This window comes from Mycteria americana, chromosome 9 (assembly GCF_035582795.1).
Source record: "Mycteria americana isolate JAX WOST 10 ecotype Jacksonville Zoo and Gardens chromosome 9, USCA_MyAme_1.0, whole genome shotgun sequence".
Classification (NCBI taxonomy): Eukaryota; Metazoa; Chordata; class Aves; order Ciconiiformes; family Ciconiidae; genus Mycteria; species Mycteria americana.
Window position 1 is genome coordinate 29,185,607 of NC_134373.1, and position 21,229 is coordinate 29,206,835.

General features: G+C 37.9%; 1 long non-coding RNA gene across 1 annotated transcript in view; it reads right to left on the reverse strand.

Moving 5' to 3' along the window:
- Positions 1-21,229, reverse strand: part of LOC142414481 (uncharacterized) — a 129,091-nt gene that overhangs the window by 46,914 nt on the left and 60,948 nt on the right. The gene's annotated exons all lie outside the window — the stretch shown is intronic.

Sequence of the window (21,229 nt, forward strand, 5' to 3'; positions counted from 1 at the left end):
TGGCCCCATGAGGTTAAGCATTAAATATCCAAGAACGAATGTTTGCATATGAGCAGTGCAAAATCTGTGGAACACCGAAAGGCAATTTTTAATGAACCCCTTAGCTGATCTACCACTTAAACCAAACCAGGCCTTTCCTATAGGCCTGCACTCCCTTTTCCATGTTCACTGCAAGCTCGACTTACTTCTTTCTCTAGGATAAATTGGCTGATGTAAATATTCATAGGTCCATTGCTATTTCTTAAGTTACGCCATTTTACACCAAGTGAAAAAGATTGTGTAGACAGTGAGACACAGCTGGTCTATGGTATGCTCTACAATCTCTGTCATCTTGATCAGTGATGTGACATGTACACACCAACCACACAAAAGGGACAGAGATCCTTGATCCTGCACTGTCAAAACAGGATGAATGAACTTGGATAAGCTGCAGATGTGTTGCACACCTACAGCTGAATTAGTAGATGAGAACCTGCATTTTTGTGCACCCTTGGTAAGTCAGAATATGTCTATGAGGTTCAAGAATAATTAATGGTTGGTTACTTGGCACTACTGAAAGCCAGACCACATCCTAGTTAATAAAGTTGAAATTACATTCACTGTGGTGTCTAGGTAATCCACATAAAAGTTAGGAATGGAATTAATGGAATTAGGTACAGAAAAGGAGCATTTAAGGTGAGTAAAGAGAAAAGTCATAGGTGGCAAATCCATTAGACTGGAGAGCAGTCTCCATTCTGCAAGGAGTGGAAGGAACCTTCATCACATGGGTCATTTAAAACTACTCTCAATAAAGTATAGGGAAATATATATGAAGGAGCAATCAATATTTAGTTGGTGACATTATGGCAGTGCAACAAGTGATCTAACTGGTTTCTTCTTTCTACAGTTTTTAGGATTGACTGATTTCTCTAGATGATTTTAGTTTCTGATTTTTAAAATCCTATCAGGTCAGTGCATTTGTTAATCACCATACAACACAAAATCAATACATACAGAAGGCAAAAACCCCCAAGAATGAGGAGAACTGCTTAAAAAGGTTAAAAGCACTGAATAAAACCTGAAGGATTTTATTTTCTGCCATTACATGTGAACACCTTTACTTTCATAAATCATAATCGGCAACTAGTTTAACGGCAAAAAACCTATTGTGACTGACCATAAATGTGCTGGTAAGAGCAACACATGAATATACAGAAAGTAAATATGTATTAGATACCTCTGTTTAGCGGCTAGTAACTCCAAGTGGCATGAAAATCATTGTGGGAGATTGAATCACATTCTTTCTATGCCCTCCTGATGTAAATCTGGAATAACTCCATGCAATTCACTGTGAAACCTCTGTATTTAGTGTGGTACGAGTGTTGAATTTGGAAAACTCTGCTGTGAATGGCTGAAGTTTTCCACTTTCTCAACTGAGCACAGAAAAAACCTGTATTCATTTAACTGCAAGTCATGATAGATTTACAGCTAGAGGAAATGAGAATTAGCTTTGAGAGTAATGCAAAACAGAAAAAAAATCCAAAGGTAAATTTAAAACAAGAGTACAGCCTTGTTGTGTTTTACTCTCCTTGCCAGGAAACAATGCCTTGCCTGAGATCTTGTGATTGATAAAGTGTTCTTGGGTTGGTTTGATGCTTCTGCCCTGAGAAAAAAAGGAAAATTAATATAACACTAGCACTAGGTGCAAAGGAGAGGATGTCACTGGTAGCATTTTGCAGAGGTCTGTTCCGTTAAATACATCCATCAATGATTTGGGAAAGAGAGGGATCCGTGAGGTGATAAAAGTTTGCTGATCATTCAGGAATTTTAAGGATAGGAAAGATGAGGGCTGATGGTGAAAAATGGAGAAGGACCTAATGAGACTGGATGATTAAGAAATAAAATGGCAGATGTAATTCAGTGTAGATAAATGTGAAGTGATGCACTTAGGGGCATAAATCTTACCTTTACATATAAAAAGATGTCTCTGAGCTGACCATTACTACTCAGAATTGAGATCCTGGTGTTGTAACAGATATATGAAAATATCACCTCAGTGCTCAGTAGTGATCAAAAAGCAAATATTGGCAAAAGAATAAAGAACAGAACATAGTATCATCATAACATTTAAAAAATCTCAGTTATAACAGGAAGGTTTGGTCTGCCATCTCTGAAAGAATATAGCAGCACTATGAAGACATGGAAAGATGATGCAAGAATGGTCAAAATTGTGGAACAGCCACCAAATAAGGAACAGCTACATCCACCTGTCAGCCTAAGAAAGAGCTAATTAAGGAGAGAACTGATAGCGGGCTACAAAATTACAACTGGGAGGGCAAATAGGAATACATTTTCAATGTTTCTGTCAGTAAAGAACTAAAGGATGTCAAACGAAGTCGGGGTACTGTGTTCAAAACAAACAAACAAACCCCAGGTGGTTCTTTATTCAGTGCATAGATAAGCTGTGATCCTCCTTACACAGGATATTTTGGATGACAAACATTTTTACAGGAGTTTAAGAGGTGATTGAACACCTTCATGGATCTGAAATCTATTAAGGGGTATCAAACACAGCTAAGCTGAACATTCTTGGGGAGCAGGAGAATATTCTGAGAAATGTTTGCTCTAGTATTTTATGTCTTCATAGGTTTCACTTTTACCAGTCACAGATGGATCTTTTGTCTGAGCAAATACTTCTGTTCTTATGCTCTAAGGTCGTATAAAAACGGTTTTATCTGTAGAGGAAAGCTGAATGATGGAAATCACTGGCTTTTTTCTGGTGTTGTGGCATGTGGTAATTTTATTTATTTAATGTCTGACAGAGCATTCTGTATCATTGCCCAGCAAAGCATTTAAGCACACACTAATTTAAGCCACAGGAACAGGATCTTCTGAGTTTTTATTCAGAAAAATATGGATGTAAAGGAGACTACATACAGATTAAAATTTTGGACAAGAATACTTGAAGAACATCTTTTTAGAGTTCAACTACAGCTCTACAGCTCTCAGAAAAAAAGGGAATGGAAGATGGCAGAGGTTCTTTTTCATATGTGAAGGCAACTAAAACCTGTAAGCACCTGATCAACCCCCCTCCCCCCAAGATGTTAGAAAGCACCTTCATTATCTTTAACAGCCACAGGATCAGATAGATTTGGATAATACATTTGTTGATGACTTTTGCTCTGAATAATACCAGGTTAAAGGTCTCCCAGGAGCTCAAGTAGTCTGCTGGGCTATGATGGTAGAAGCAAGCCAATTTCTTTTGTGGGTTGATCCTACGCAAGAGGTCAGATCACCCCATTAGACTCAATATTAACCACTTCCCTGAGTCAGGGGATCAGATTCTCATTTAAAACATTGCCAGCTGGAGGAAGCTCTCCGCATAAGTTCAAGTGGGCTGAAACTCAAATATCTAGGTTTGTAACAAGATACCTTAATCATTTTGTTACCAACTTTTTGTCTGCCTGGGGCTTTAGAAGAAAAGAATAAATATAACATTTTAAGGAGATCGTAAAATGCACCAAGGTGTGTACCTGTTACAAGATAATTACATACTCTAGGGGTATAATGAGGGCCATGTACCTTGAAGATATAAGAAATGTGGGTACTTCAGCCGAGTACATTCCCTGGAGTATATAATTCTATGCTGAATATGGTATAATGGACTCTTAAGTGTACAAAACCAGAAAGGCTAAGTGGTTCTGAGCTAAGTATTGTCCCATCATCACACAGATTGGGTTCTTAATTAGTCAGTTAAATTACTTTCTCTCTCCTTTTCATTGGCTTCTGTTAGATGTTGTTTCATCTGCAAGCACAATTTTCATTTTGCTAAGGTTGATCATAACCACAGAAGACTACAAGAACTCACAGTAGTCTAATGTAACCCCCTAATTACCTGAGCACATTAACAAAAGGAATAAAATGTTACTTTTGCATCAATATCACTAAAGTAATAAAAGCAACATCACACACATGCAAAAAAAAGAGAAACCAAAGATGAAATAGACATTATCTGTAACATCAAAGTCATTTATCCATGGTTATAAAACAAAAACTTCTACAATGATCCCAAATATCAGATACATAATTATTCTCTCTAGGTGGGACATCCCATTTAACAGTTCTTTTAATCCTCTTCATGATTCTACAACAGTCAAATTCTGATCTCACTTGTGCCAGTACAATATACAATATGGCACCAATAGTCTTACACCAGCAGAAAGCAGAAGTAAAACAGAGCATACAACTGCTGTTGCTTCTCCTGCCACCAGCTGTCTCCTATCATCCATTCCCTCATTCTGTAAAGGCTTTGAAAAAGGCCTCTCAGATCTTCATAGTAGTCTGGGGATTAAGATACTAAATTTGCTTGGATGGTTCATTCATCCCTTCAAGCACTCTGGCACCTAGGCTTTTAGTCTCATATTGTTCCTACAGTCTGATTAACTTTGACCAAATATTTGATAAAAAGACTCCTATTGATGGGGGCATATGCTTTTTATTCTACATTTTGCTAACACCGAAATATATGCACAACCCAAATTTACCATGCTGCATCAGATTCCCAAGACGCAGAGCCATGTATTATAAAAATTACATGTGCAAAACTCATTGTAAATACTGTTACTAACACCACTAATTTTTATGATGCTGTAAATGTCATGTCCAGGTCAAAACCCAAAACTTTGCGACATCAGATCTCGCATAAAAACAAATGCTCTCTGCTCCTGGGAGTTAACAATACATAAATAAGAGAGATCTTCTTGGAGCCTTTGGTGGGACCTACTCACCTAATTTCACATTCCTGCTAGAGCTTTATACCATTCGGTGTGCTCAGCCAATGGATTCAACACATCTAACGCATACCAGTTTTGGGAATATATGTCTGGTTTGTGCCTCTCTATTGAGCGATTGAAGAAGGATCCTAGACAACCAGCTCAACCAAACTAAATGTCTAGTTGGTATGTAAGTAGAAGTTAGTGGCTTATCTCGTGATCAAATCCATATGTTATTATTTGACAAACACCATCAGCTGCTTGGGCCTTTGCAACCATTAAGCTTCAATGAAAATGCTCAACTCTGCAACTGCATGCATTCTCACATACTTGGAGACCAAACTGAGCTCACGGTGCCAGTGTGCACTCCAAACTGAATGGACAGAGAAAGCAATATTCCCAAATTGTACTAGGTTGTAACTTTTTTCTTTATAATTAGACACAAATCAGTATATTTTCTAACAGGACTCCTGGAACAGTCTTCTAAGCTTGGCCATGTCAATAACATGACCTAAGATGGATGAAGTGCTTAAGTGTAATAACATAAAGAAACCCTTTTTCTTTGTTCAAAGATGTAAAAAGAAGATTTGCTTTTGTATTTTTGTGCCTAATTCTATGTTTATTTCTGTACCATGTTACATATAAGATGCACTTTATCAGGAGGGAAAATAAGACCTCTTGATATCTAGACATGATTTCCTATCAGTCTGGAGAAAGAGAGGATAATATCTGATGTGTTCCATTGCCCAGGGGGGAAATATTAATTTGACTCATAAGGAAGTAATAATACGTGCTATACATTTTTAATGCATAATTGGCACATTTGGACACATGAAATGGTGAAATCACGATCCTGTTCCTACTGGAACTATCTATTAAGGAGCACATCTGCACCTTCAGACCCAAAGGGGTTTCCTTAGATCTCAAATTTTAATTTTGTCTCTCTCTTTTCCACAAATTCTCTCCAGCCCACTGAGTCATCAAGTAAATATTCTTGAAGTATACAGATCTGAAGCATTCAGGGAACACTCAAAAGCTTGGCTTGGCTCTCTTTTCATCCCTACTGCTTCATAGGTAGTCCAAACTCTCTTTCTGAAAAGGGAGGATTTGTTCCATTCTGAAAAGAATAATTTCATAAATAACAGTGGCTCGCATTGTTTTATTAAATAGGTATAGAAAAATCCCTCACAACGATACAATTATTTTCCTTTTCTCAGAAGAAAAGGTCCATACAACTCTCACAACACAGGAACAGATGTTTAGGTAGCTCCAATGAAGTTGCTCTGATACCTGCTAGAAAAGTAGCCTACAAACAATTTCTGATTGGTGTTAAGAAAAAAAATTTTGCATTCCAGGAAAAAAAAAGCATATCAATCCAGGATGATTAAAAAATAAGGTATTTCCTATCTAGTGGCTGAATAAACACAACATATTTATACAGTAATAAATTTAATTGTGTCTCTCTCTTTCCTCCTGATCCAAGGAAGTAGAAGTTGTAATATCTCATAATATGATTAATATTGCTCTTACTGTTCTAATCACAGAAGGCTTATCTGCTACAATATTGCATTTGTGTCTACAGATAATTGCCTTCCTTCAGAGAGTGGTCTGAATAATAAGCTGGAGTAATTAAAATAAACTGGCATAATTTCAGAGTGTATTGCTACTGTACAAAAGTAACCAGCAGGCACATTTTGGGGAAGTAAACTTCAGTATGACTTATTCACTCACAGATGGCAATGGCATTTTATGGCATCATAGTTTAATTCCTGGCAGTTGAGAATTCTGCAAAAATTTGCCTGGATATGTAGAGTTTAAAGAATGTGAATGAGGAATGTGAGTTGTTAAGTATGTGGCTGCACGGATGCATACAGAAAGTTCCCCCCTCTCCAACACAGAATCATCTGGACATTAACCTGTCAAAAAACTGTAGAGCCACGTGAAAGGCATCTTTTTCTTTAGCTAACATGCCCAGGCTCTCAGCCAGGGTTACAACTGCATGCAGAATTAATACAGATCCATGATTCCTCAACCAGTTTTGGCATAAATCCAGCATAAATGATAGGCTTTAGGCTTATGCTTTCTCATACTCAAGAGAAGGACTACAGGTGAAATTCCTTCTATTTAATTTTAGCCTTCTAAAACTTAAGCATCTAGTTACCCAGGCTCTCTGTGACCCATGGAGCATGGAGTATACAAAGAGCGTGCCGCAAGCCTAACCTAAAATGTTGTACCAGATAGATGGATGAGTCACCTTCAAAAGGTGCCAGTATCTTCCCATTGTCTATGGGGGAGAACCTAAAGAAATAGCATAAGCCCAGACTTCAGATTTTTACAGGGTTAATGTTAAGAAAAGCAAGTTGCTGCATCCAGTCACAATACCCAACGTACATTTTTCCTTACACCTTCCAGTTAGCATCCTGTCTCTCTATACACTCATCCTCATTGATGCTGGGCATCCTTTGTAGAAAGCGTGTACTCTGAACCAGATGCTAACTTGAGGTCCACAAAGCTCTTTCATTGTAAGACATTTTCCCTTTCCTCTGTAAAATTTTGTTATTTCCTGCATCTACTCAGTTTTGTAACAACCTACTAAAAATATGACCAGCAGTAGACAGTTTTAATTTATCAGTCTTTTGGTATGATATATAAGCCTAAAAATCACCTCCTTATAGCTACTGCTTCCCAGTTTATAAATCATATTGTACTTGTATTTTTGGCTCAGCATCATGTCAGTAATGGAAGGAGAGTTTCTTGCTTACAGATTTTTTTTCAGTTATCTTTCCACACACTCTATAGAGTGGCTTCCAGTTATGGCAATAAGGTGTGAAACTCTGAATTTGTGTTTATTAAACTGTATTTTATCTACTCCATCTTTGCCATCACTTGTGATTCTACCACCCTTCATCTCAGCTCCCCATTTTAGCAGCAGTAATATTACACACAACTTACTGACAAAATTACTGAATAACATTGGGCCTACTGCTACTTGCAGCAGTGAGACAATCAATTAGCCAATTCTTAATCAATTCAACATGTGCCCTTTTAACATTATATAGTGCTAATTTTTTTTCATGCTATTTTGCAGTACTTAATCAAATGTCTCAGAAAAGTTTTAAGAGTAGTTCAAATGTCTCAGAAAAGTTTGAGTAGTTCATCTTTTCTATTACTCCTCAAACTTCTAAAGTCATCAGAGAAAGGAAATTGTTTGAGATTTATTTTCCATAAAATAACTTTGGTATTGATTACATTCCTAGGCCTTAATTGTTTTTTAATTGAATACGGTATCAGTTTTCCATTATTTTACATAGGATTGCTGGTAGACTAAGGGTCCACAGCAACTCACATCAGTTACATTCCCTTCCAGGCTTTTGGCTTTTCTCCAGGGATCAAAGTTAATGGCTAGCCAAAGATTTTCTCAACAAAACCTCCTGGGATTCTTGAGTGAATTCATCTGAGCTTGCTCTTTTAAAATATATTTTCCTTGCAGAGAATGTTTGCTTTGTTTTAAAGTTCTTAATTACTAGTGGACTGGGAGTTGTTTTATTATTTTCACCTGCTGAAAGTACATCCTTCTTCTTCCCAGATACTGAACACAAATATTTATTGAACACTTTTCCTTTTAATGTATTAATAATAGCTACTTCATTAGCTGCAGGTGTAATAGTCTTACTCGAGGTTTAATATTTTTCCCCAATATGCCAAATAAATCCTCTCTTTGTGTAGCTAGTTCGACCAGCTCAAAACTGTTTTCCTGGTATCTTTATCTTCCCTTATTAATGCCTTTAATTGCTCTGCCAGTTCAAGCAGATCATTTCCTCTTCCTTATCCTCTCTGGCCCAAATTAAAGTGTTCTGTTACATGGTTAGCCAAGACTCCTTTCTGAGGTTATCTGCCACTGAAACCCTCCTCATTCATCTTCCTAATATTTGATTTGGGATACGAAGTTAAAAGGATCTCCCAGATAATATTTCCATTTAAAATTATCACATTTTTACAGTATTTACAGGAGTAAAATCAGCCATGATCCTAACAGGCAGTGAAGAGGGCATTAGAGCCATGTGGACACTGCTGTAGGCCTCAGTACGGAGAACACGGGATACCAGTTGGAACTGATAAGGCTGGCGAATGAGCAAAACTCCCTTAGCTTTGCCAGCTCCTTACTAAAAAAGTATGCCTGATTCAACACAGGATGAAAACCTGAACACACTAACTAAATTCAGTGGATAATTTTTAATTAGTACCAGGTTTTCCTCCTGAATATGACATATCATGTCAAATTTCCGTGTCATATTCCCTAGCATATTACTGTTATATTTCCAAGCTGTAAACCCCACAGATGGTCTGTAAATTTTCATCAGTTTCTTGCTCAAATGGTTTTTTTCATCTTCCTGTCTTCTCCTCTTGTATCACATTGGGCAAAACCTGTACCTTATAATTCCAAGAAAACTTTGGTTGTCTGCAGAAGTCAAACTATTTGTTGTTTTAGTTGTTTTTGCCAGATAGTTTTGAACAGTTTCTGTGTATAATCCCACAAATCTCTGTGTAATTTAAATGGGTTTATTTCTGTCTGCCTGGAATGGATTTCTTCTTCAAGATGCTCCTTCAGCTGCTCATAGCTCACCTTCCATGTTTCAAACATTGCTTTTAATCTCTTTTTATTGACTACAAGGTTCTTCGCATTTGTTTTGAGATGCATCCAAAAAAGCTTTCATATGATCTTTTAATTCCTTTTAGTAGTGGTCTCTAACCTGGCATTCATAGATGACAAATTGCCAGTGAGGATTCTTTGCTATTGCTCTCTCATAAGAATTTTGAAACCTACAACTGAAGCCAACAGGAAGACCACAATCCAATACCGTCACTGTACGTTACTTGTTCAGCATTGTTGAAAGCTGGGATCACTGCTTATAGAAAGCTTCCAAATACTCTTTTCATTAGTGATGACCAATTCTACCTTCTCCCAGCTACTTAAGCTATATTATCCATCTCTTTTCTCTGGGAATTTTGTCTTCGGCCATAGCAAATAAGGAAGGTTTTTATTTTTGCGTAGCTCACAAAGTATGCTGTTTTCATTGCTTTTTAAGATAACGTATTCTGATCTATTTGCTCTCTGATGTGGGAACCCTAATCTGTTTACTTAAATCTAGAACAAACTCTGTGATTGCAGGTTGTGAATTACTGTTTATATTATGCGTACATCTGTAAAATGCTCATGATGATTCAAATTGGCCTGAATCCATATGCAGACAAAAATGAAAACAACCCAAGGAGCAACAATATATTGTGAGGTCACATCAAGTCCTTTTGGTAAATTATGTTTATGCTACAATATACAGATACTCTCAAAAGAGAAAGACAAAACAAACCTGCTTCTTTCTAATCTTTATGTTAGGTACAGATGAAATAAAATCTTTCGTGAGCTTAGCTAACTCTGTGCCTTGAGGTAGCAAACTTGGAAGGAAAAGAAAAGCGATAGAAACATCACATGTTCCTAAAATAAATTGCATCTTTGGAAAATCTAAACTACTAAACTGCTCATTGTTATTGCAAATGGTCTGACATACCTTTTCTGTTTCACAAACAATTGACTCTGTCCACTAAAGTCAGTCTTCGTTTAAATCTGGGGGCAGTAGAAACACAGAATTATTTGATAAATATTAGTGATCATTGCATCTGCTAATGAATTAGAAAGAAGGGGAAAGCTTGAGCCTTCATTTTGTTCCTCCAACTTTGCAATGTAGTTGAATAATGTAAGCAATGGTGTAGCAATGAATTAATCTCAATAAAGCAAGCCAGAAAGGAAAACACTCAGTTTCTGAGGGTTTTGTTATTCTTATTATAATTATTATTTAACTTAGTTTTGAATAAAGATAAACAAATTTGAAAATACTTATTCAGGAAACAGGCATATATGTACTGCAAGATCTGCAGCTGCTTGGTGGAATTAATGCTCTTCTCAGGATCAGTCCGATGGTTTGCAGTTCTGGTTTGACCCAGGTTTCTAGGGCTTCCTAAATCCTGACTTCATATGCAAGAGCCCATATCTGGCTGCTTGCTCCAAGATGCACTGCATTCTTGGGTTTCAAGCAGAACCACAGGAAACCTGTCTCAGGTTTGGCAAGACACCTGAAAGGCAAGGATGACTGAACGAATTCTCACGCTTTTACTTTTGCTAGAAAACATCTCATTAACTGCTCTGGTGAATGAGATCAGTAACTTGCATTTAAGCTTCAAATTAGATTCACTTCAGTCTTAAGGAAAAAATATTTAAAAATACAATTGCCGATAGATGTATATGTAATGTACAAAACACACAGATGAGAATTACACAAAAATAGCATGAATTTTTGTGGGAAATGTCAGCAGGAAAAATTTTTTAAACCACTTCTTAATCTTTCTGCAGAACTTTTTCAGTTTCTGCACACCCACACAAAATAAGCAAACAAAATATAATATGAATGTATAGATAATTCATTGAATTAAATCAGGAAATACAAAGCAGAACCAAAATTTTCTATGGAGAATTAACTATATAAAAATGCATTTTTAAATTTAAAAAAAAATGTTCATTCCAGAACTCATACTAGCTCTAACTCAGGTGATGTCCATCATCTTTTTATTTTTGAAAGTAATACCCACTATGGGATAGGTTCTTAGCAGTGTCAAATTCAGAGAAAAGAAAGATGCCTGTGAGTCACTTCTCCATTCCCATGATCTAGGCTTTAGAAAGTGAAATGTTGCCAGCATTTCTGGTAGAGGTTCTCAGAGGAACCACCCAGTTGTAGAGGGGACCAGCTGAATTACAGTGTGCACTGACTCCATTTTCAGCAATGAGGAAAAGGAAGCCCCGATGTAGGTACAGTAATTCTGGCTTATTCCTTCGTTATCATTTTTGAAACAGCTTTAAATACTGCTAAGTGATTGGGCAGGACTACAGCAGCACTTCTCCCTCTTTGGCTCACAAATCCATGCATGCCTGTGTTGCCAGGAGATCTATCACTGCAGTGAGTCTTTCAGGGACAGCAACAGGCAAACCTAAACGAATTCATGGGCTTTCCTCTGGAAGTCAGGTTTTCTGACCAAAGCCAGTGAAGGTACCAAAGAAGAACTCTGTAATTCAGCCATTGCAAGCTCCACAGCTTTTACTGTGGCTTTTGAAAGCCTCATCTGTAGTTTTCATTTTAGCTGGAGCAAGGGTAGTATTCAAATTCAGAGCATCATCTAGTGCACCTGACAGTCTCCCCTCTGGCCATCCTCTGCCTCCAGAGCACATAAATACGACCAAAGCTCAGTGGTGAAGTGTCAAATGCTGCCTCCCTGTCAGATGAGTGCAGAACTTGCAACGAGGTGGCCCTAAGAGCAGAGGCTTGAAGGTTAATCTCGTGGATCATGGATGAATCCAGTCTTGAAAGTAAGTCCACTTCCAGGCCTACAGAGCATGAAAGAGTCCCGGAGGGGTCTGCACCTCAACACAGCTGGCTGCAGAGAACCAGATGTGATCTAAATGGGACAGACTGGGAAAATCCTGGCATGTTTCAACACTGTGCCTCTGAGTTACTTTAAGAGAAGGACAGGAAATGGGAACTTTTTGTACATGATCCCTTTCTCAGGGCTGCGCCTGGGGTTGCAATCTAGCTCTTAGAGCAGCAGCTACAAAATGTAGCGATGACTCCTGCCAGGATAATTACATAGCTCCAGTATCACATCTTTCAACAAGCAAGTAATACAGAGGAACTGGGAACCTTAATGTGCAATATCATGTCATTGCTTCTTTAGGAAGAGGAGGCGGGGGATAAATGAAGGGGAGATTGTATTTCAGACATACGGTATGTGCACAAAGGCTACTAGGTCCTGCAGGGAATCCTAAAAACAATTTTCTTCTGTCTGAAAAGCTCAGGGGTCTGGTTAGACCTCAATGACATTTTCGTTTTCCTGGTGGGAAAATAAAATGTCCCCAGCAGCGTAAACTCACACTCTTAATACGTAACAGGCTTTTTAAAGCACAATGTTATACGATGACATTTTATACAGAGATCTAACTCATAAACTCAGACAGTAAAGAAGAATAAAGAAAATGACAAGCTAGATACAGCACACATTAATATATGGCGGTGCAGTAAAAATCACAAAGGATGGATTGGCCCCTTACACACAGGGGTAAACATGGAAAAACTCTGTTCGACCAATACGGGTATGCCAGTTTAGTGCTGGTGGGAAATGAGATCTGAATCAAGCCTTAATAGCTCAAAACTTACTTGTCCATAAACTCTACCATTTAATACAATTGCAAGAAACTATCAATGTCTGAACAGTTGTAAACACATGTTATTCAGCTGCTATGATCAATGCAGTCATTAGCAACTTAAGAAGTTCTTGCTCTCAGTGTAAAATCATTTCTCCTTGCTATATATCTATCAGCTGGAGATCTAAAAGAGAGCTGGGTGAAGGCAGGTAGCAAGCATTCAAAAAAAAATTTAAAGGAAAAGTCCCTGTAAACATTTTAAATAAGAAAGCACTAGATTACAGTCCTCAGCTTAGCTCTATTTCTCTTCAGGCTAATACAGCTATGTGTTATACTCAAAATCAGTATGAATGTGTGTAAGGAAGACCTTAGCTGGTTAGTGAATAGCACATTTATGTATCATCCCCTTGTACTGCTTTGAATTGCAAGATTCTGGTTCAATTTGGGGACTGGGTGTTTTTACATAGCTAAAACCCTAATACATACACAGAGAGGTGTGTGTTTATATGTATGATATGTATCACACACATATGTATATTTCTAACAAAATGTATCTCTAAGTAAACTCATTTAACTTCAAATCTAACACTTGAGGTCATCTCAACACACCCCACTTTGCTTAAAGCAGGACCAGCTTCGCAGCTTCCTACCAAATTCATTTAGTGGATCTATGATCCATATATAGATATATAAATATATATAATTTCATGTATGTATATTTGTATGTATGTACAATATGTATGTATGTACAATATGTAAATACAATGTACTGCCTTTAAAGGACAGGTGTGGCCTGGATCAGGGAAATGCAGCATTGAGACAGAGGACCAAAATGTGTAACAGGTCTCTGGAAAGACTCTGGAGGAAGAACCACATGTCAGCACAGCAATGGTGGGACACTGCTTCCATTTACTGGTAAGAAGTAAAAGAAAACTATCTATTGCAATATTCCAATATCTCTTTCTTGATGTTTTCACAATTACAATTAAATATATAACTTGGAGAAGATGCTGATTATTCTTAAACAATGGGATGAATACAGAAATTAGTTCATAAGCTTAGAAGACTAGAAATGGAGAAGGCAAAGGAAGACCTCAAGAAAGGTTTCTTTTGCACCAGAATACCTTCTCTGATCCACAGCTCCTCAGCTTGTTCATATTATTCATCAAATAGGCGTAGCAGAATGGACCACACATCTCTCTCTTGGTCAGCATTATGTTTAAACGAACAATATCCATTTAGGTCTGACTGAGAAGTCACTAGCATTTTTAAAGGCATCAACAGCCCTCAGCTTGTGCAATTCACCCTGGAAGTAGCACTCAGATCTGAAGCTTTGATACTGAAGCAAAATAAAAGTTTGGATTTCCAATATTCATTCCACAGTGCTTATATCCTATGATCTGGGCAGACACACTCTATCCCCCAACATAGTGTAAATCAGATGGCATTAGTTTCTTTACCTATTCGGTAACTTAGTCCAGGTTTTGGCTTGTCTGTTGAATATTAGTATTTCTTTTGATTCCATGCCAGTTTTATGTAGTACCAACAAATAACTGTGTCTTTGAATATTTTGCTGAATCCCAGCTTCAACTGCTGTTGCAATAATGCATTTGCTTGCAGCCTACCATGCAGTTACTGGATATGTGCTAGCGATACAGGAAATCCAGGACTGGTTACAGTCTTTAATAAAACAGAGGCACAAAGCTGGAGCTTGAGCTGGGTGGAAGTTCAAGTGTTTTGCTGTTTACTTTCCAAGGATTTCTTCTCCTCATTTGGTTTTCTCCTTCCTTTGCATTTTTAGTGACACCTTTTTAAGGGCCTTTGCAGAGGGCTGTATTTTATTTCTTTTTAAGTACAGTCATGATTCCAAGGGCATTTTTCATAAGAGCATTTCACACCCATCCTGTGCCGCCTCCTCTCCAACTTCATGCACATTTATTCTCACCCTTGCACCACCCATTCTTTATGCTGTTATATACATACTATATAGATGTTTCTGGAGGCTGGCAGGGAACCAGTCTAAGAGACTTATCCATGTTAAAAATAATCTTCCCACTTTTTTTTTTTTTGTTTCCTTAAGGCTTAGTTTTATCTTGGGTCAATTCCATAATTCACTTCTCTGCCTTTGTATGGTCCCATACAAAGTTGCTGTGGCACAGCTAAAGAGGAGATGTGGTAATAGGAACACAGGGTAGCTGAGGACAGAAACTACTTCCATTAGCACTACTTTCCAGGGACATGTCCATAAACCCATTCCTGGGAGACAGCCCCTTCTTTTCCCTGTTTCTGAAGGTTGGTTCTGATCCAGAACTGAATGATTAGGGGTAGACTTGTAACTGACTGAGATGAGAGGTTCAGTCAGGCCCAAATCTGACTTTTTAAGTTTACAACACATCAGGAGTTGAGGATGTGAATGCGGCTGCAATGGAAGTAAATCAATTGAGAGCGTGGTGGAGAGAACCCACTCATCATCCATGGAAGGCAGGTGATCCACAGAGCAGGTAGAGCAGGAATGCTTACCCTGAAGGATTTATGGTGCCTGCTAGACTTTGGTCTGGAGAGGGTCAAACTAACTCAGGCATCAGAGAAAGGTTTTTTTATACCATTAGTTGTTCTTGTCGCCCAAGGACATCAAAGGAAAGATTGGCAGACAATCAGGAGAAGTTTTTGACAGGCAAAAAGACAGATGATGGTTGGAGAGGCCTAATATGGATATTCTTTGCAATAAACTTAAAATAAACCCCAAGAGAAGGATAGTCTAGATAAATTCAGACAGCCTGGAATGGCCACATGTTCTCACTGTATATACATGTCAACTTTTGATTTGCTTCACATATAATTAACAAGCATTTTAAATACTGTGCAGCTTTTTTACAGAGGTAAAATGAAAGATGCTCCCAATTTCCTTATTAAGCCACTGCAAATTCCTCTGCACTAAATGATAATGCATGCAGTGTTTACAATACCAGAAAGCTCAAAGTGCACGCAAGGAAAGAGATGGGAAAATATACACTGAGTGTTTAGCAAAATGACTCATAAATAAATGATTCTGATTGAATCGTTGTGACTTGAATGTTTAATCCTTCAATCTATTTTCATTTGGGAAAAATTCTTGAGCAAACCGTGGGTGAGAATATCAAGATTTGAGTCTACGGATGCTAAGATTTTCTCACCTCACTCAGACTGTTAAAAAGGTAATAATTTGTTGCAGGTTTGGCTGGATTCATTGCATATACCTGTTCATAATTGTCTTTTTTACAACTACAGGAGTCATCCATTTCTTATGCTTGTGTGACAGTGGTGCAAATGCAGTGATTGTAAGGGAGTGATTTCTGGGCTGTATCACTGTAAGTGAGACCTCACTTCATCTCAGAGATTGCTCAAGAATTCTTACTTTAAGCTTTTTGCAATTATTTTCTAAAAAAAAAAGGAATACACTAGAAGTCTAGTGGCTTGTTTTCACCCTTTTAATAACAACAAATGCATTCTCCTGTGTTACCTACAAAACGGCAACATAGCAATCAAACCTTTTTTATTTATATGGAATCATCATAAGCGTTCCTTCCATTCTTTTGTTGATGTCGCTGGTGCGATTGTGTACAGTGAACTTACACTCCTCTGGCTGAAAAAAGCCCCTGAAGTCCTGTAAGTTATAGATATATGGTATTGCAGCTATCTCATTTAGTTTCAATGCTGGATTAGGTGTATAAACCAAAGGGCCAGGTTTATAGCCCTAGCTAGACTTTATATACATATAACCTGGCATGCAGAGATTTGGCTGACCTGTGCAGAAGATAAAACACCAATAAGCAGTATGCACACGTATGTGTTTATGCATGTTATGTACAAGGAGAGGATAATAGGAATCTTGTTTGCAGCAAGCTAATAAAATTCATTTAACAGTGAATCCGAACTTTTAAAACTTATTCTATTTCTAAATTGCAGGCAAAATGTTATACTTGGCCCTACAGCCCTCGTTCCACTGAACTTCAATTAGCAGAACCATCACAAAACTGTGCTGAAAAAGCTTCAGACTAAGGTCCTTATCTGGTAGCACTTCCTCTATCAAGAACCTCCTTACCCACTAAACAGGTCATGGGAAAAATGACTTCTCAGTTCTACCAATTAGTTCTACCACATTTGTCTTCTCTTCATTCTCTTTCTAAAATAATGGTGATTTCAGCTGACACTAGCATGCATTTCTTAGGAGAACTGCGTTCTCTCCTGCCACACAGACCTCAGAGTCCTTAAATAACACAGAACAAATAGCAGTCACTGCTATAAACCACAGACAAGCGTCGTGGGAATACATCACAAGGTGGACATATTAAAGCATTTGTACAGTTTATAATGCCAGTATTAGGTGGAGAGGGAAATTAAGAAGTACAAGCAAAGGAGAAAGGATACTTTAAAAATGGGATTTGAAAAATATTGAGATTAAATGAAGTGGAGAAATGTTGCTTGAAGTACTATATTTTGTTTAATCTACCGAACAGAACCTCTTTCTGGAGCTGCTGTGAAAATGCGTGCACATGGATGCTCACACACACTTAAGTGTGTGTGCACAAATACACAGCAGTACATACAAATACTTCACAAATATAAATACACATGCACATGGAAAGTGAAAGCAAACTGAAACCCCATCACCAAGCCATAAAATGTCAGAGATATTACATAGAATTAATGATCCATGTTCTGATGCCCTCACCCTGCAAAAGGAGTTTTAACAAAATAAGAATATCATGGTTTCATGCCAACTGCATAATACTGATACTTACAAAGTAATTTGAAAATCTTGATAGAAGGGCATAGAGAAGGTTAGAGTGTCTTTTGAAAGCGCTTCTGTTACGTTTATGGATAGGGAAACTGAATACCTCAAAATCTTCAGCATGTTCATCTTCTCAATAGCTTCTGACAAAAAGGGGTGCAGGTTCATCACATACAAATAAAAGAAGCAGCAGAGGCCACAGCCAGGTCTAAATTGATTACCTGAGTCAAGTTTCAGGTCACCTACAAACCACCAAAGCCTGTAAGGAGTATCTCCTGATCAAATCAATTCAGCTGAGCTTCTGGGGATGAAGCTTGCTTTCCCATCACACTCCTTAATTTTTCAAACTTAACATCATGCTTCAAATTTTCAAGTGAAGGAATTCTGCCTGCAGCAATTTTGGGTGAACAATCCCATAACACCTTTCTGACTTCCAGAGCAAAGGCTTCCTCCTCTAGTTGTCCCTAAGTACAGACAGCCCCAGAAGGACAAACAACACATCTGCAAATAAGTTCATAGAAAGACTTTCCATTTTACACATTCCAACAGAGCCTGGAAACATCCTAATGTGCTCAAGGAATGAGTAACTGAAGATGGGAAGCCTTGGCAGGGTCTGATTGATATGATGGCATGGTGAAAATATAGCAGAAATGAGCACTGCTACTTGATTCATTTTTTATTGCGGCCCGGCTTGCTGAAAGCAGTGCACCACTTCTAGCTGTTCCAGATGCTGTATACCATCTTTGTAACTGAGGACAGTGAAGGGACACAGTATTCCACCCAGATATCTATTTTGGCCTGAATAGCCTAAAGCCAGATTACCCTTCTATGCTTCTTACTTACATTTCATATTGAGCAGATATTCTTTCCCCCCCCCATATGACTCCACTTTCTCACTGCTAGCACAGACAGAACAAGCAAGAAAATAAAGGTTTCATTATGACTATTTCTAAGTCACAACTGGATGTACTGATTCCTGGGACATCCAGTTGGTGCTGCCTCTTCATCAGGGCATCTCATAGTGTTACTGTCTAGCCCAATAAGAGGCTCATATTAAAAACTCTAGTTGGTTTAGTGAGCTAGATAAAACATAGCAATCATTTTTACCATATAGCTGTTTGGTGCTCCACAAAAGCTGGCTGTAAAAACCTACACTGCTTAGATAACTGGCTATCAGTTTTGACCTTCAGAGGTGAGGTTATAGAAAACTGTATAAATATTAAAATTAGAGGTGAGGCTGAACTGCAAAGTTCATACTCAGATCTCATATCAAACTCGCCCAACACTTCAGTGCATTGGGAATGACTGATTTGGTTTGGGACCATCTCTAATTAAAAAAATATATGTGTATAATAATCTCACATCATTCCCACTGCTATTTTTGCTATGTACCTTGCCCTAGGTCTCTCTCACTTATTTCAGAAGCCTGAGTCATACATTTGGGCTTTGGAGAATTGAGAGTTACAGTACGGGTAACTCTAGCTCATAATGAATATATAGTATCCTTAGGAGAGTCCATGCACAAGCGAAAAGCAAGAGAGAAGAAAAATACAGCTGCAGTGAGAGTCTACACAAAAGCTGGCAGACAAAAAATACAACTAAAGTGAGCAACTCTCTCTGTAGCTAGGAGGCAGAGAAAATGCAACCAAGATGTTCTCGTGGATAAGCAGTGGAAGAAACAACAATAAGCTGGAAAGGGGCATCAGAGAGGCATGAATGAGGTGACTAATTTATTCAAGAAGACAGGAGAGAGCACTACCTATTTCTACCCATGTGAAGTTACTCTGGGCCCATCACTTTGGATCTGTGTGCTTCTCCCCACCCTTTGAATCAAGAACTACCTCCCTCACCATGGGCCTGCAGCAGGGTTCCAACTTCTTGTGGGTCTGCAATGTTATGCTAACACTGGGTAAAACAAAGAAACATTCTGGCATATATAATGCAAGTCCATGATCCAAAGCGATAGCACAGCGTAATGCCACTTTAGTCAGTGGAAGGACAGTTAGGGAGCTAAACCACCATAAGTAAAACCCCATGAGCATGAAATCAATCGAGTTCATTAGAAACATTGCATCTCACCAGTCTTTGCTGATGATAAATTAACTGCTGCCTGTCAATAGCCAGAGACCAAGCTGGGTAAAAGAATCCATGACAGAGTAATTTTTCTTATCACCTGACAGTTCATCTAGATTTGAGGAAACAATTCCAATAATATGTGGAGCTTCACAAACAGACTGAAAGCTTCAGTTAAGAGTTTCATCTTTAGCCATCATGGCTAATTCTTTTCTTTTCTACCCTACAGCAATAGTTACATTTATATCACATGAGACAGAATATCAAAATCAGTCTAGCCTAAAATGATAAGATTCACAGGTAGGATTACCACAAGCCAGACCCTTCCCTGATCAAAAATCTCCATTTATTTAACAGAACAGATTCACATCAGGTCAGGATCTTCCCTGGTAATTATTTTTATGTTACCTGAAAAGCTGAAAATATCACTAAAAACATTCTCGGTAAGGATGTTTTGGTGTCTTCAGGAAAAGGCAATTTATGTTTGAGGAGAGTGAATCGGACAGAAAACTGATTTATTTTTCCTACAATGTTGAGATTATCTTTTTACATTTCCCATAGCACACTGATTTTTTTGTAAACTATCCCAAAAGGATTTCAGTTTTCTAAGAGAAAACAAAAGCTTCCTAAATGAAGTATGTGCATTCTGAAAACACATCATAATTTTTTAAAAAACTACTTCCCCTTAAAAAATTGATAAGAATTTTCCAAACCAATCCTACTACTATGTAATATGTAAAGAGAGCCAGTAGTTGGTAGGCAGCTTCTTGGAGTTTTCTCAATACACAGTGCAGTGTGTAAATGATCAAAAAGAATTGTAAGAGGGAGGCAATTCATGATTAGCTTACTGTAACACAAATTGATGATAGACGAAAGGAGGAGAATGTATGGTATAAGTAATAGGGGCCATAAAAAGAGTAAAAAATAATAATAAATAAAGACACTGAATTTCAGCAGAGATAATTTGTGTAGACATGCAAAAAGTGTTCACTGAAATCAATGGAATGAGGCAACGGAGGTAAAGGACACAGAGGAGAAATGGAAAGTGTTCCTAGGTAAATTAATGTATACCCAAAGGGCTGTGAGCTACCTAGCAATAAATATGTTTAGAGTGGGGAAAAAGAAGCAAATGGATGACCTATGTAGTGAAAAGAGTAATCGAATGTAAAGAAGAGGCACATGCAAGGAGTAAAAACAGATCCAGAGGAAGGAGAAGATGATTATAAATGTTCAGGACTTCTCAATAGGATTATTAAAAGATGGTGGGAACATGCTGATTGTTACAATGCGTAATCAGGTAGGAAAGGGGAAACAGGGAAGAGGAAGAGGAGAAAAGCATAGATCTGAGTAAGAAGAATGGTGTCAGGTGACTGAAAAGTGCCCAATGTT